The sequence below is a fragment of the Berghia stephanieae genome, chromosome 3 (assembly GCF_034508935.2).
Source record: "Berghia stephanieae isolate SIO BIC M18660-M18661 chromosome 3, UCSD_Bste_1.3, whole genome shotgun sequence".
NCBI classification, from domain to species: domain Eukaryota; kingdom Metazoa; phylum Mollusca; class Gastropoda; order Nudibranchia; family Aeolidiidae; genus Berghia; species Berghia stephanieae.
In genome coordinates, this window is record NC_088362.1 from 80,560,509 (window position 1) to 80,576,564 (window position 16,056).

At 32.7% G+C, this 16,056-nt stretch overlaps 1 protein-coding gene across 2 annotated transcripts in view; it reads right to left on the minus strand.

Annotated features, from left to right (window-relative positions):
- The window catches only part of LOC144968576 (four-jointed box protein 1-like), an 84,428-nt gene extending 77,936 nt beyond the window's left edge, over positions 1-6,492 (minus strand). Inside the window, exon 1 of one of the 2 annotated variants that reach the window (XM_078907070.1) lies at positions 6,052-6,492. The gene's annotated coding sequence lies outside the window, so the exon portion shown is untranslated. The remainder of the gene's footprint in view (positions 1-6,051) is intronic. The other variant, XM_078907071.1, reaches the window with a different exon arrangement.
- Between the last annotated feature and the right edge of the window lie 9,564 nt (positions 6,493-16,056).

The window sequence follows — 16,056 nt, forward strand, 5'->3', positions numbered from 1 at the left end:
GATTATTTATAGCAGCATGTGTGCGATGGTCACCGTTATCGATGTTAGACATAATCAATAAATTTTATTTTGTATAATGAGCATGTCCGTAGCCATATATTATGTCTTTAAAAAAACATTTATGTTATAAATTAGAATTAATTTGGTCAATAAAATCATTGAAATATTATATTAAAAATAAATAAACAATATGTTAATATATTTGTAACAAACTAGGTGCACATAATATTGGTAACAAAGTTACATGTTACATGTTGGTAACGGATTATAATTAATTATCTCAACCAAAGGATTTGTCTTTCCATTAACTTTTATCTTATCTAGCTTACCCATCTTTGATATCTATTTATTTATTATGTATTCATCTCTTCATTTCTTTAACAATTAATCGTTTGGGTTTGGTTTTTTACAGTTTCTTTTAGTTTAGATTACAGATAAATCTTTAATATTTTGTTCGCCCCTACGTTAATACATAAAGTTTATCCTAAGGGAAACATAATATATTGTCAATAAACGATGCTGAATCATTTAATTCATTAATGTTAAATCTAAACATATCTGTACACTCTATTTCTTTCTTTTAACCAGATATAACGTGTTGTAATATCATTAAATGATTTTTTTGTCTTGTCGTTGTATAAAGAAGCATTAAAAAGTTCATCAATATAGGCTATTGCTCTTTACTAAAACAACTATAATTCTGTCACTACGTTTACGATCTACAGCTACATAGTGTCCTGTATTTTCAGGGTGACATATTTCGCTAGATTTGAATTTGCTGCTTTTTGCACCAAAAGTCTAAAGATTTAATACCTTCTTCAAGAATTAGTCATTATTCGGTAATCTTAGCAAACAAATTATAAAAATAACTCAAACGCTTTGGAGGCAAAATAAAACAAACAAAAAAACATACAAACAAAAAAAAAACCCACCAAAAACAACAGCAAAAAATTAAAACAAAAACAAAACAAAAACGAAAATCCCACAAAAATGTAACTGATAACAAATTTATAATTCTATCAAACACAAATCGAATGCCCTCTGTGATAACCTATCTTTGTTAACTGCTACCTAATAATCTAGATAACAGCCTTCATGATTAGCATAAATGCTTTTCGGTGACTGTTGAGATGATAATTTTCAAAAGTCTTGTCAAGCATATTGGTGGATATCGCATAAGTACGTGCTATATATCTTTGATATTATCTTTGTGATTCAACAAAAGTGAGTCAAATATCATCAATTCTTTGAACATCCCAACGCATCAAAGCAATCTAGGTGCCCCCTTGAAGTGATCATTGTCTCCACGGGTTTTCATTTGCTACCGGTGTGATTTTTATGTGTTTTTCTTTTCTTTTTCTTTTTTATTTACCTTGGGTTATCTAAATTACACGTTGAGAAAATTAAATTCACAAAAAAAAAAGAAAAAAAAAGAAAAAGAAATTATAGTTGAAACGTACCGGCCTGTACTTATTGACAATATTATGATAACTCAAATTTTTATGCGCTCTTTGTTGTTATAGAAGTACTCTTAAACCAACAGAATATATCGCGTTCGGTTATCAGGCGTGCCCATATGTACAAGAGGAAATAAGCTTATCATATGTTCTTTATGAAAATTATATTCTTAAAAAAGTTTAAAATCAAAATAAATAGCAGCTTACTTTTTTGGAAAACTCTTTTTCCCTTAACCCTTCAAAAATAAAGTAGAGCTTTATAACATCTTCGGCGTTTATGTATTTTGATTACATGAACTGGAAACCCAAACAACCCACAAACCAAAGTACTGTAGTATTATATAGTATAAAGTAGAAACAAACAGACGTACTCGTGGGGTAATTGCATTCTAATCAACTAACAGGAAGAGTAGGTACAATGAAGCTTTGTTCTTTGTGTGTTTGAAACTGTTTAAAATATGAAACGTTCAACAAGAAATTTGATTCAGCATGCGGTAGGTTGTTTTTTTGTTTTGTTTTGTTTTGTTTTTTTTTGTTTTTTTTGTTGTTGTTTTTTCTAAAATCATTTTGCCAGCTACTTTAATCCAAGTGAGGTTAAGTGCTAATTTTATGAGTAACTGCATATCATATGTTACTATTGTTCAAACTAATGTGGAAGAAATATTGAAAACAAAAAGGAAAACCAGGTGTCTCCATATCATGCATTCGGCAAAACAAAAAGAAATGTAAACAAGATATAAGTAACAGAATAAATAATTCATTAAATAAATGAATAAAATATAAATAAATAAAATAAATAAATAAAAATAAATAAATAAATAAATAAATAAATAAATAAATAATAAAATAAATAATAAATAATAATAAAAAGAATGAAAAAGAAATGAATAAATGATTAGTTGAAAGGATGGATAAAACTACTACATAAATAATGAAATACAATTTTAAAAATAAGATGTATATGTGCAAATTAACATTAAAACAAAAAAATAAATACAAATCTATATCAATTATTTTATCAGGCGACTAACTTTAGCTAACTGATAATCAAATATACGAATAAATAAATAAATAAATAAATAAATAAATAAATAATGCCTAGATGAGGACACACTTCAACTAGGATGCTCGCAAAACCTACTCGTAACTCTATATAGCTAGTAAGTAACGATAAAAAAAAAGAAACGAAGTTGAAATAATGACAACAATTTCATAACCATAAGGACAGTTTTGGACCTTTCACTTAATTGTTATTCCTAAATATCAAATGTCGAATGCCACGTTAATTTTGGCAATTATCCTTAATGGCGGAAGTTGTCGTCTAATGACGCTATCATTAGTTACCCGACAGTGCATGACAAAGAAGGAGAAAATTATATTATAAAGAGTGCATTTTCATATCACCGTTTATATCAGTAACAATATTGTGTGTTCTCTGACTCACACATCTAATTGATATTGAAAGTTGTGTACACACTATAATGTGTCAAGCCATTTGTGTTCACAAACCTTTTCGCTTCTTTATACATAAAACGAACGAACCTGCTGATTTTTTTTTTTTTTTGGTTTTGATACAATGACGCCTACATATTTTAATTTATTTTCGCTATAACTTATTTTTTTTTCCAAATAACAATAACATTAATTAATAATAACAATATTAATAACGATAATGATGATGATGATGATGATGATAATAATAATAATAACAATAATAACAACAACAACAATATTAATAATAATAATAATAATAATAATAATAATAATAATATAATAATAATAATAATAATAATAATAATAATAATAATAATAATAATAATAATAATAATATTAAGAATAATATGCTGGTCGATTGACCCCCCCCCCACCAATTATCATCATATAAAATAGTCTGTAAATCATATATTTATCATGCCTGTTTTCATGCGCCTTTGTCTTGAGGTAAAATTACAATAAATTTACAAAAATATTATTCTTGACACCACTGTAACTATTATTTTTAGATGCGTCGTAGTATTTTATTCTTCAGAGAGAAACATGTAAAACATTGAATTCATCAAAAAGAGGGTGATCGATAGAATAAATTCAAATTGTTAAGAAATGAGCAGTGAATAATATTTGGGGCATAGGATTGTCTTTATTTAAATACATTAACAATAATATATTTAGAACTAAAGAATGGTTAAGTGCAATTCCGTTACCTTCGATGAGAACTCGAAGACAGTTATCCATATTGCAAATAAATACGAGGTTATATATTCTTCTTCTTCTTCTTATTCATATTATTATTATTATTATTATTATTATTATTATTATTATTATTATTATTATTATTATTATTATTATTATTATTATTATTAATATCATTATTATCATTATCAGCATCACCACCAGCATCCTCATCATCATCATCATCATCATCATCATCATCATCATCGTTACCATGGCTATTGATTATTATTTATTACACCATTACCAACAGCAGAAGAAAAATAAAAAGGTATATAGAATGTGTCTTGAACAAAATTACAAGTTAAGTATTATTCCTTTCAAAAACTCGTCAATCTATATTTTATGTCATGAAATCGTTTAGTTATTTTATCCATTTATCTATATACTACCTATTTGTTATTTATAATTTTGAACAAGTTTATTTATTATAGTTAAACTCCAGATTTATATTTCATATACTGTGTCACCTAGACACGTTTCATGTAATCATTATAGCAGAAATCTCACCTTTTTACAACGACAAAAACGACCGATATCAAATCAAAACATTGAGGAGATACAAGATACACAGTCACACTTACAATCGCATAACTTTATGAATGAAAGACACTCAAATAAATCATCATCGCATGATAATCACTTCAACTAGCTATTGAACCCTTATGGCTATCCAAACAAACCGGGGCAATCGTATCTCAATATTGTGGTCTCCGTGACTCAATGACCGGATCGCCTGGACCACTTATGAAAACACCAAACATTGAAGGACATTACCTTGGGCCAATCCTCTGTCCAAATAAATGGCCAAATATAAATGGGCACCGAGGTTTCACCGCTCCTCAATCGAGTGTCCGAGACTCATAAAAATAGTTTGATACTCCAGATTTGGACTGAGTTATTCTGTCTACCTTGGACCTGTCTACCTTACTTTTTTTAAAAATAATTCTGGCACAAAAGCAAACCAAACAAATAAAAACATTAACAACAAAACAAACAATCAAATAAAGAATTTTTTAAAAACCCACAAAATTCCCTGTTTAGATATTGTCCAGATCAAGACTAGATGGTCTAGATAATATTATTATGAAAAGTGCGATAGTTTGTGCGTGTTAGAGGTCCATAGCCAATGTCATTTAGGCGCTAAGAGCTTGATGTTTTCGAAGATACGACGATATAATAAGATTTCATTCTTCTTCTTCTTCTTCTTCTTCTTCTTCTTCTTCTTCTTCTTCTTCTTCTTCTTCTTCTTCTTCTTTTTCATCTTCACCATCATCATCATCATCATCATCATCATCATCATTTATTATTATTATTATTATTATTATTATTTATTATTATTATTATTATTATTATTATTATTATATTATTATTATTATTATTATTATTATTATTATTATTATTATTATTATTATTATTATTATTATTATTATTATTATTATATTATTATTATTATATTATTATTATTATTATTATTATTATTTTCATATTATTATTATTACTTATATTTTTTATTATTATTATTATTATTACTATTATAATTATTATTAATATCATCATCACCATCAGTATCTAAAGCCAATTATGAACTAATATGTCGTCAGTTCCAACATACTAATTAACAGATAATAAAAATGTGAACGTTTCTGGGGTTTTTTAGTTGTTGTTTTTTTTTTTGTTTTTTTTTTTTGGGGGGGGGGGGGGGGCAGAAAACGTTTACTTTAAGTCATCAGATCATTTCTAAATTTATACTATGGCCACATTAGATTATTTGCAGTTTTAAAAAATAATCGGCTAGATTTTTTTTTAAACATTGTAACGTACACAGATTTAAGTTGGTTTGAGAGCTTCCATATGACAGCAATGTAACCATATCAATCTATGTTATCGGATATTGAAATATCTTGTTGCAAAGTTTAAATTCTGAATACAATTTTTTGGAAGAAGAGGCCATTCTAAAACAGGGGAACCTTTTATCTGATTTTTGAAAAAAGGTGGTTTATTATTGTAGGGCACGGCCTAGGTATTGCCCTAAAATAAATGATTGACCAATGACCATTGGTCAATGAATAAAGACTGACCAGCTATAATGTAGAGGGTAGAGAATCAGATCACTATCCAAGGACAGATTGGGAATGTCTTCACTAATGCCATAATAACAACAATAATAGTACAACAGGTTGTATATATATATTATAGGTAGAGAGATATCTACTAGAGAGATTTATTGTCCTGGAATGGTGTCCGACAATAGGTAACAGCTGACCACTGGCTAGTGACTATATCATTATTATTATAGAAACTGGTAGTTGAAGTTGTAGTGGTTCTAAACAGGTGTATATAATATAATAATATAATGATATACCTAGTCATGTCATGTAGACTGGATGTAGACAGAATATTTATGACACAACAATGATGATAAAAATCCTCTTTGAAATCAAGAATCAGTCAAGCTCAGGTTTGAGAATTTCAGATATTATAACACTCTAATAAATCAGCTATTGTAGTCCGATATGAAAATGAGAGTAGAAGAATATATTCCGATTTTAAAACACAAAAGTTTCTCACAGACCAGAATTAAAATCTGTGATTTTACTCCTCACAGTGCATGGCAACTACTTCACTCGCGCCTCGCCACTCGGCTAGAACGTTACAGTGTAGTTGTAGTGAATCGTTATAGTGAATTTTGAATAGCAGGATGACTGACTGAAGGCGATGAATGAGGCAAACGAACCAAGCCGTCACTCGAAGTGTAATGTGTTCGTGTGTGTTGGGGTTGGCTGTCGCGGGCGGCTGACGGAGTGACGAAGTTGGCGATGATCGTCCGATAGCATGGAGCCAGTTGGATGTTTTTTGGTTCAATCGTTATAAAGGTAATGGAAAAAATAAATAAACGATTTCTCCCCCCTATCGTTCCGGTGTCCAATATCTCCTCCCACTTTCACAGTATACTTGTAAACAAAAACTAAAAACGTGATTTATTTGATAATAAATAACCGAGGGACAACAGAATCCATTGACGTTTCTCGAAAATCATCTATTTGATGAGTTTATTGTATTAACCATTTATGATTTTTTCTAAAATTAAGACCGGGGATCAAACTTGTTTCGGACAGCCCATGTTAAAGTTTTGCCAACGAGCACAGAAATACTGGTAAATCTAAATTTATAAAACAATTTCTTACAGATTGATAAACGAGTAACTTGCAAACATTTATTTCAATTAAGGGTCGTTCTTTCACCCGTTGACCCAAATAATTATTTATCAAATCTGCTAGGGCATAATAATCGCTCTTTTAATGTGGTGAATCACCATCTGGCCACCCTGTTGGCAGAAATATTTGCCCGCACCTACAGACTTTATTACCGGACCGATTTTGATCGTCGATGGCTCAAAAGATTCCTCTCGATCTATGTCAATTTTTACAATACAGTAGAAAAATGATTAAGATAGATGAGTGCTTGTTCGAAATAGCCTTTATTACCCAACAAATATTGAGGATTATCCGCTAGTATTCATAAATACAGCTAAAGTTATTTCGTTGCATCTTCTTTTGGTTGGCCTATTACATTGTTGTGACGTCTGGACGATTAGAAGCAATTATGGTACACTGATCTTGATCATTATTATGTCGAACTAATATTATTATCAGGTCAACAAGGGGGGTATTGATTCTGACGTCATAGTTGACAGGGTTTTGAGGCTGGTGTTTTCCATCTTTTAAAAATGATATATTTGTGTTAATGCGTGTGTAAATACAAATCTGTACTTCTCTCACTCAGAGCTTGTACAAATAGAGAAAATAAATTTTCACGAATGATTTGGAGTATATTAGATACTCCATTTGAGCGTAGTCTAATAGACAAAACTCAGCTCACTAACTTATATAAGAATTTAATAAACAATACAAATTGTCAACAATCCCCTCCCAAAAAAAGGGGAAAAAAGGAGAATGATTTACACTTTTTATTGCATCCGCCAGGGGTAAAATCCAAAGCAATTCTAGCAACAAAACTATCTTGGACTTTATCAAATTAAGAAATTAAGGATCAGGCACCAGGGTAAGATAAAGATCTGAACAAGTGTTATGAAACGTGCTAGACAAAGCAAGAAAGAGAAATAGAAGAAAAAAAAAAACAATCCCAAAAAAGAAGTCTACCTCGACTGGGAATCGAACCTCAGAACTTCTGATTACCGGTCAGACGTGCACGTCTGTTTGGTATAATGATAATATTCTAGAACTCCTGCGTTTGACATTTTGAACTCGTTTCCAATGCGCGCTCCCACGGTCCCGCAGCGCATTATTAGTGAAACGTTAGAAATTTCTAACACTTGAGCTCAATAAATAGTGTTTATGATAGAATCATGTTTACATGAGCTCATCAACTATCGTGGAAGCATTGTTGTAATCAATTTTGCAAAAGTATCCTTCTCGCGGAGATGAAGCTCATCCCTGGTTCTTGAGCGCTAAACGGATCATCACGTTTTTAGCCTTTGGATAGGACGTAAGCCTATTGCAATGTATTTTCCGCTAGATCTAACAGGCACAGCAGCTTCCCAAATCACTGCTTAGTGGACTAGGGGTTTAGATAAAATGTTCGACTTTATCCGGGATTGATATTAGTCCATTTGAGTGAGAAGCGAATGCTCTTCCTATTGAGCTATGCGGACCTTCAAAATTACAAAAGCATAAAAAGAAAACAATCCTAAAACTACTGGTGTTTTCGTAAGATTACGTATGGTGACAGAGACTTTGGGCATAAAACAGAAGATGCACTTAAGAGCACGGCCAATGCAAGGGAAAAAAATAAGCAAATTATTAGATTAACAACTTTGACTCAACTATATCTGACTTAAAGAGGAATATATTATGATTTTCAATATGCACATATAAAAACATCAGTTGGACATCTATTTATTCCTTATATGGGTTTATATCTAGATAGTAAATCTATGTTTTTAATTCGGACGGGATTTTCCGACCCACTTATTCTCCATTGTCCTTTAATTTTACACACTTTCAGGAACGGGAAAATTATCCTAACATCGTGAAAGGCTAACATTGTTTTCCTTGTATATCTAGCATATTATGATTATTGTTGTTGAGATCCTAACCCCTCTAGGACTGTGTTCGTGCATGACTAACTTTATCATAGTAAAGAAACCACGATTGAAGTTTACTAGAACCACTGTGGGAAAGAAAAATAATTATCTCGAGGAATCGTTCCAAGTAGATAGATATAGCTGAAAGAATAGAATTGAATGCTTTGTGGATTTGTGGTTAGAGAGTAGAGAGATACGCTTGGAGAAATTTGCAAACCGAGCAACGACAAAACAGTTTATTTCATTTTGATCAGAAAATCTAATACAATATTTATATAGATAAAGCTGGACACAAGCTGGTCAAGAGGTCATGAACTTGAAACTGACTTCATTAACCATTTTTTACCCATATTATTGTGTTAAATTGCTATTCAGCCGTGATCGAGCGGATGCCAACAATGCATATTAAGCCAAAATGATCAGAAATGTAAAGTTTATGGTTAATGTACGTTATGAAACTAGGCTATACTAATTATCCTTAATAAAAAAAAACTATAAACGTATCCCAAGTTTCATGTTTTTGACTATGAATTATATTTTTAGCATCACTGTCACTTCAGCATTATACCGTTTTGAAACGATGAGTCACATATTTCTAGCCTAAGAATTTTTTACAAATTGCTGATCATCTTAATTTATGGTCGATTTTTGGGTGAACTTTAAATTGTCTAGCCAGAATTTAAAAAAAAATTGTTGATGTTTTTGTCATATCATGCGTCCTTTTGCCATAAATTTCTGAATTCGTTCCAGTCTTGCGTTTTGCGTGAAGGAGTAACGTTAAACGCATTGTGTTGAAGCATAATCATAGTGATGTGTGAATAAGAGAAATAAATAGACGTTTGAAATTGTTGTCGAGTTTATCTTTCGATCTTATCACGATTATCATTTGATCTCCGGTTATATTTTGACACCTCACCTTTGTCATATTTCTTGTTTCACTTTCTCCGTATTTTATTTTTCTCATTTCTCACACTTGACTTTCAATCCATCAAAATCTTGCGTTGAAGGGAAATTGTGTTGCAAGCGCCGTAAAACAAAACAAAGCAAATGAAAATTTTAAATAAAGTTAATATTAAGGGTTGAGCTATAAAGTGATTTTGGGTTTTAGTGTTATTAGTCAAAATTAGCATAGAGCAAAATACTTCACACTGAACACTGCACTCTTGAGTCACTAATAAAAACGATCGATAATGTTTTGTTGTTGTTTTGTTTTGTTTTTTGTTTTTTTTTTTGTTTTTTTTTTTTGTTTTTTTTTGTTGTTTATTGTTTGTTTGTTTTTGCTTTTTTTTTTTTTTTTTTTTTTTTGGGGGGGGGGGGGGGGGGGATTCTGTTTTCTTTATTTTTTTTGAAAAGGCTCTTTACTTACATTCACCGTAAACGGGTGTAAAACGAGTAACTGGCCGTTAACAGAATTGTGTTGTATATATGTCGGGGGCGGGGGGGGGGGGGGAGGGGGGATGTAATATCGCCTTATCAGGCGTCATGTCTCGTTCTTCATGTAAGTGTTGCTGTTGGCTTTGTAAACGCTTTGAGCACGTTTATCAGATATTGCGCTATATATATAAGCTAGAGTTTTTTTTTCACGTTAAATCAAGCCTATGATTGCGTTCGACTGTCAGACTTGTTAACATGTGGAGATACTTTGCTTCCTTAAATTATACCAAGTTGAAGCGGAAAGTCACATATTTCCTGAACGAGATAAATGGGCCATGGCTGGAAAAAAAATACTGAGCTTTTGTATAGTGCAATATCCACTAAGTGTGCTCAAAGCGCTTTACAAGGGGTCCCTGGCAACAGCAACATTCAACATTTAGGACGGGACATGACGCTTGTTAGGCGATGTTATAACTCTGTTAACGGCCAGGTACTCATTTTACACCTGAGTACGGTGAGAGAATGTGAGTAGAGAGCCTTCTCCAAGGACTCAACTATGAGCCGAGCGAGGCTCAATCCGAAAGCGAGTGTCATGCCACAAGACCACGTTAAAAAAAAAAATATGTGGAGATACTTTGTTTCCTTAAAATACCAAGTTGAAGCGGAGGGTCACGTATTTCCTGAACGAGATAAATGGGCCATGGCTGAAAACATGGTGTTTACGGGGAGCGTCGTTTTTGCAGCCAGTGGCATAGACTGGGTTAATGCCCATTAATCCTATGAATTATAGCAAGGATAAGACATTGTGTATAGTCTAGTATTAAGCCAAATTCTTAACTTATGCGTTAAGCAAGTCTGCATTATGGGTACGTAATAACAGTAACTCCCAAATGGCAACCATTTAAAAGTAGTCATTGTTTGTTTTTTTGGTGTTTTTTTTTTAAATTTTTGTTTTGTTCTTTGATTGATTTCTTCCTTTTTTCTTTTTTTTTTTCTTTCTCTTTCTTTTTTTAAAAATTTATTATTATTTCATATTTCGTTTCCTATCATTAATCATTGGCTATGCTATTTTCCCCTCAAAGCCAACAAGCTTAGGGTACGTTTCGATATCGTGAAAGTCATCTAATTAATTGTCTCCTTACGTGTGAACAAGGCGGTGTTTTATCGGAGAGGTCTTTCCGTAAGATTCTATATTTAACTCAGCCAGCTACCCAATCACTCCTAGGTGGACAGGAAGGAAAGACAAAATAATTTTGGACACAACGCGAATCGAACCAGGTCTGTTGCTTTATGAGTCAGAGTTATTTTACCTATAGATGTGCTCATACGTGGGGGCACAAAGCGAAGAAAAGCATCTTTTACTCATATCCTCTCATCATACTCAGGAGTAAAATTAGTACCTCATCGGTAAGAGAATTGTCTCTGTTTGAAATTGAACAAGAGCTCACAGGCGACATGTTGTTTTTTTTTAATCCTGTTAGCTGGCTTGAGGGCATTTGGAAGGTGCGAGGTAAGTCAGTTGTCAAAAAGAATTTTTTAACTTTATCCGAGCAGAAAAATGAGAAATTTTGATTTTATTCACTTCAACAAACGTGTTCACTTTCTCCAATGAAGATGATAATAAACTTAACTCAATTCTCGTATTCTATCTAAAAATTATATCAAATTTTTAACATCGAAATCAGCCGGACACAGATCAGTTTGGAGACGGTGGATCACAATAACTGGATACATACTATTTCTTCTTCTTGAGCTTTTATATAGAGCAATATCCACTAAACGTGCTCAAAGCGCTTTATGTGGGATCCCTGACCAACAGCAACACGAAACATGTAGAAAGAGACATGACGCCTGTTAGGCGATATTACAAATTTTTTTTTCTGACAGAGACAACGCTATTAACGGCCAGGTACTCATTTTACACCTGAGTACGGTAAGAGAATGTGAGTAAAAAGCCTTTTCCAAGGACTCAACTATGCGCCGAGCGAGGCTCGAACCCAGGACCTTCCGATCCTGAGCGAGTGTCATACAAGACCACATAGACGCACAAGAAAGGGGCAGTCGTACCTACATACGGCAACGTGACATAGACGTATAAACCAAGTTTCACCATTTAATTGTAACCCCGAAACCTGAAAACTCCTTCAAATATCGATATTATAAAGTCCCAGGTTTGAGAGTTTTTGACAAGACAAGGGTCATTGTAATCGATCGATATTGATTGATGTTGAAGTTTTCTGACCATTTTTTTTTAAATATCAAAACTGTAGAGAACGGCAGTGGAGGTAATTTGTGTTGTGGTGTAGTTTAAGTCGGGCTGCTGAGGATTCATTGAATTTTTAAATTTATTGTTTCTTGTCACGGAAGAAAACTAAAATTTTCAAAGTTTCACATTGTTCTTAACCAGATACAACATGCTTGCTCTGTACAGACGAAATGCTAAATATTTCATTTTAGGTTGTTTCTTCTTTTTTCTTTCTTTGTTTCTTTCATTTCTTCCGTGGCTTGTTTTCTTTCTTCCTTTCTTTCTTTTCTTTTTCTTTCTTTTGCATGTCTAGTTTGTTACAGTTCATTGCCTCGTTTGTTTGTTTGATTGATTTTTACTCATTTCAGACAGAATAATCATAAAATTCTTTGTTAAGTCAAATATTAACAGATTTTCCATATTTAGTCTTGTTAAGAATTGTGTTAACAGAGTGTGTTTTAAAAAATAAGAAAAAAAAATCAAAAACAAAGAAACAAAACCATCTACCTTAGAATGCACATGGAAAAAAAAGTGATGTAAAAATTCTGATTCCTATCTCATTGGAAGTGTCAAACTACTCTTCTGGAGGATTGAAAATATACCTTGTGTAAATGATCTTCTGGTTTCAGATGGCATCGTATGTTCTGGTCTAAATATAAGGTGATTGTCAACAATCGTCATCCATAATCCTTAAAATCTGCCTATGCTTCCTGATACTAAAATAGTTATCTGTAACCTATTCATTTTTTGTCCATCGAAGGATTGGTTACATACACACTTCCAAGGATTTGGGAACAAGAAAAATAGAGGTAGAAACATTTATTCCGTGTTGCGGTTATCATAACCAAAGAAAAATTTACAAAATAAAACACATTCAATACATAATACAAGCAAAAGCGGGATATCAAAATGAGCTTTGACAAAACCAAATGCTATAGTCTCATTGCATGAAAATTACCGAATGGAATAACAGAATAATTAGGAAATGTGACTAAAAGAGCACCTCTTCACCTCTCAGAGCCCTCCCACCCCCCTACCCCCCCCCCGCCCTCCCTCTAAAAATGAGCCCAGATTGAGGGCCCTTATTCAATACCTTAGAAACTGAAAAACGCCCAAGTTTCTCGTGCAGGGATTTGGACCTTATACCTTCTGATTGGGTTGCTGGACTAAATGCTATTATTGTGAAATACTTAATATTTTTTTAAGTTGTAGATACATCGTATATTATCTAGCGAAGGTTCTCAGAATCAATAAAACATTCCAATTATGATCTTGAAAAATTGTTAGTCTAATGTTAAATCGCTTGAAAGGCGTCATGTCTCGCTTTGTATGTTACGTGTTGCTGGTGATCAGCGGCCCCGTGTAAAGCGCTTTGAGCACGTTTAGTGGATATTGGGCTATATAAATGCTCTAATTATTTTTTTTTGTTTGTTTGTTTATTTGTATCAAGATCATACTAGGTATTTGCTTTTCATCGGTATTGCCCGAGATGTTCTTTTTCTTTTCTTCTCTCTTTTATTATAGATGTGTTGTTTGTTGTTTTCTATGTTAAAATTTACTTTACACTTTTTCCAGTCCAAGTTCTCAGAATTCAATACACCATTCATATTATGGCCTTGAAAAAATGCTCGTAGTCTTGTTTTCAATTAGTTGCGTGCTTTTTAGTTGCAGTGCCCAAAAGTTACCATACCGTCGACCATCTCGACTGGTTTTTTTTTGTTTTTTTTTTGGGGGGGGGGGGGGGTTGGGCTTTTTTAAAAGAAGTATTTATTATTGCTATTATTTTTTTTTAATATTTAAATATTTTGTATATTTTCAAGCGCAGGTTCTGAAAATTCAACAGAACATTCACGTAAACTTGAAAATGATTGTCATTTTTCAAATCAGATTTTCAACGCACAGAACCGTTTATCCAGCACTACATTTTGTTTTCCGATTATTCGTTGTTGTTTTTTCTTACCATTCACATTGTATATTTTCCAGCGTAGGGAATGACAATTCAATATAACATTTACGTTGTAAACTTGAACATTTCGGTCTTACTTCTTTTCTAGATCAGATTTTCAACTAGTTGCGTGCCTTTCAGTCGTATTGCCCGAGAAGAAGAAATACCAAGCATTCTAAATTCATCTCGACCATCGGACAGCCAGATAGCTGGCATAGCATGGCGAGCACTTGAGACTTGACAATGGTCTCTTGAAAGAATTTTATATTAAAACTTGACATTTGCCGGTGCCGGGACAAGTCCAATATTCATAGTTTGTCGAGGAGTGACGTGGAGGACGAGCGAAAAGGTACCATACTCTTTGTTTTCTCGAATTTCTTTTTGATCAATTTTTCATGATACTTCTTGTCTTTACCAAAGTCTTCACGACTTCTTTTACGTTATTTAATTAATGTTGCTCTCCGTTGTTTTCTAGTACTAGCTGTAAGATCTGAAATGGACTTATTGGTATTAGAATTCCCCTTTAAAATCCCCCTTTTCTCTTATTTGGCCAGGAAATTATTGATAATTTAAGATTACTCTCAACTTGTCAATCAATTATATGTCTTTAAAGAATTCAAAGGCTTAAGACTTATGATCAACAGCAACACGTAACATACAAAGCGAGACATGAGTCACGTAATTTTTCCGATACAGTAAACATGAAATGGAAATAATTAGGATAATATGAGGAAAATGTGTTTTGTCGGTGTATTGCAATTTGCTGGAGACGTCTGTCTTTTTTCTTCTTATTACTTATTGATCACCTATCTAGAATGCTAGAAATCTGTGGTTTAATGATACCCAGTGGTGAAAGGCAGATTGTCTTTTATTTTTGATAGGACACGGTGGGGGGGGGGGGGGGGGGGGAGGGGGGGGGGTGACAGCTAGAGAGAAACAAAAATAGGAAGCTCAAGACAAAACAAAACAAACAATAACATCTTTTTTTAAAAAGACGTGAGGATGTGATACGTGAATTAGTCTTCTTACTCCCAAGTCAACTGCAACACTGTACATAGTCGAGTCTTGACGTCTGCAAGTTTCTATTTTACTATCAATATTAACATTAGTTCATTTAATAATTTTTCGACACAATCTACCTTGTTACCATTTTGTACTCATTTTACACATGGGGACAGTGAGAGAATATGAGTAAATAACCTTTTCCAAGGGCTCAAATGTATTCCGTCCACAGCGGGACTCGATCCAAGTACGCACAGGTCAAAAGGCGAGTGTCAAACCACACGGCCACAAACCAAGCCGACATAACCTGTAAATACTATCGCAATTGTTACAATTTTTGGTTATTATTATTATTATTATTATTATTATTATTATTATTATTATTATTATTATTATTATTATTATTATTATTATTATTATATTATTATTATTATTATTATTATTTTGGCATGTGTACGAGATTAAAATCACCAAATAATCCACATATTTCACCTCTCTATACCTGTCAAAGTAATATTATCTGCCTTATACTCCTTTCCCCAAATTCATCCCCACGTCAATATTAAAGTAATTCATATCATTTTTATTCAGATCATCTCTATCTTGTCCCCGTGTGTCTTCCCCATCACCTCCACGACCATAACCCTAGGGCAAGATCGAAAAGCATCTATCAAGATGCTGCTCAGCACGCCATGAC